This window comes from Grammomys surdaster, unplaced genomic scaffold (genome assembly GCF_004785775.1).
Source record: "Grammomys surdaster isolate TR1022 unplaced genomic scaffold, NIH_TR_1.0 255, whole genome shotgun sequence".
Lineage (NCBI taxonomy): Eukaryota > Metazoa > Chordata > Mammalia > Rodentia > Muridae > Grammomys > Grammomys surdaster.
Window position 1 is genome coordinate 8,217,271 of NW_021604696.1, and position 2,061 is coordinate 8,219,331.

The following is a 2,061-nucleotide window of genomic DNA, read 5'->3' on the forward strand; positions in this document are numbered from 1 at the left end:
ATTTCTCTTAAAGGAATAAGAGAATATTCTTAAAGCAATAGCTTTGAATGCATTTCTTAAAGGAAAATTTAGAAATTCTGACACTTAAAGATACCTTATTACTAGCACACTTAATTGTACTGAGAATTTTTTTTCTTCTCAGTTTTTTTGGTGGTATTGGGCACTGAGCCCAAGGTGTTACAAGAAAGCTCTCCGCCACTCAGCTTTATTGTTACCTCTTGACTTACATAGGTAGTCTGGTTTAGGATATTACATTTCATGGGTTAGGCATCTGCATCAGGCATTTAAAGGTTTCCAGATTTGGGGTGTGGCTCAGTCACAGACTGCTTGGCTGGTCTATGAAGCTCCTGGGTTTAATCCCAGGCACCACAACAAAGCAGAAACATGAACAAGCAAAAGAAAGTAATTTTTAATATTTCATATGTGTGTACGTGTGAAGTGTGTGTCTGTGCATGAGTGTGTGTGCACATGTGCACACAAGAGCATGCCATGGGTATGTAGAGAGGTCAGAAGACAACTTGTGGGAGTCAGTTCTCTCCTTTTACCTGTGGGTCCTGGGAATTGAACTCAAATCATCAGGCAGCTTGATGCTACATATCTAGCCACTGAGGCAGCATACCAGTCCAAACCAAAAAGTTGGAGAGTGTTTTCTTAGCCAAGAGAAGTTGCCAAGTACAGCCAGGCTTCCTGTCTGAGAGCCTGATTTGCCTTCTTGGATAGTCTACACAACAAGAGAATAAGGCAATCTCTATGAGGCTCACACAATTCCTCCCTTCCAGGGACAAGAAACATGCTTGTTGATTCCCAAGACTGTGCTTCCGGCAGAAGGAGCTTCATGAAGTGACTGGATATCCAGTTTTAGTGCAGAAGCTACCACTATGGCAAGAATTGACCTTTCAGGTTCTTAGCAAGTTTAGACACAAAATGGAGTCACAGGCTTCCACTTTCACCTGTCTCACAGAGAAAGCTGGAAAGAAAATGCCATCTTAGGGGATCCCCTCTCTTTTCCTGCCAGCATGAGTTTCAGAAGGTTTCTGAACGGGATGGAAGTCTATAAGCCTAACAACATGGGTAGAGACAATCTCTCCTCGGAGACAGCACATACTGCTAAAGCATGATTTTCATGGCCAAATTATCACGGTTGCCTGAAGGATCCAGGTCCCAAACTGTATTTAAATGATCCTTGGAGTATGGCACAAAGGACACCTAGTAGGTACACAACTTCAACAAGGACAAGTTTTGGAGATTCCCCTGAAGGCATGTGGTCAGAACTGGGAGAAAAGGACAGATCTGAGATGTCCTGTCACAAAGATGGTGGCAGCAGTGTACAACAAATCACACTGTACACGATTAATAATAAAACCTGCCACTTAAAATACAGAATTGACAGAAAGCAAATGCCAGTAACTCCTGGAAGAGAAACTGATCTCCTGTTCCTTTCTGTCCAGAACTCGATGGGATGACAGAATCCAGCTTACTTCTTTATTCAAGCATTTTTGGTTTTACTCTGTATAGCAATTCATCTCTTAGACTCTGATTTCCTGAAAATCACTCTCTCTTCCCCCTGCCCCCATGTGTGTTATGTGTGTTTGAGACAGGTCTTACTACATAGATCTGATTGGCCTGGAACTTGCAATGATCCTCCCGCCTCTGCCTCCTGAGTGCTGGGATCACATGCAAGCTCACCAGGCTATCTTGTTGTTCCTCAGGAGTCATTCCATATGAACAATGAAATGGCGGCAGTGCACTAGACATGGACCAGAGCATCGCCAGGATAGCCTGGCCACCCAGCTGGTCCTCCAGATGTGCAGGTTGGCAATAAAGGACTAAAAAAGATGTGTGTGTGTGTGTTTGTCTCTGTGTGTATGTGTTTGTATGTATGTCTGTGTGTTTGTCTGTGTGTCTGTGTGTGTCTGTATGTCTTTGTGTGTGTGTTTGTGTGTGTGTCTGTCTGTGTGTCTGTATGTGTCTGTGTATATGTGTTTGTATGTATGTCTGTGTGTTTGTCTGTGTGTCTCTGTGTGTGTCTGTATGTATGTGTTTATATATGTGTGTGTCTGT

The 2,061-nt window shown here is 43.2% G+C and overlaps 1 protein-coding gene across 2 annotated transcripts in view; it reads right to left on the reverse strand.

Moving 5' to 3' along the window:
- Aff3 (AF4/FMR2 family member 3) overlaps positions 1 to 2,061 on the reverse strand; it is a 459,969-nt gene that overhangs the window by 6,691 nt on the left and 451,217 nt on the right. The window lies entirely within an intron of this gene.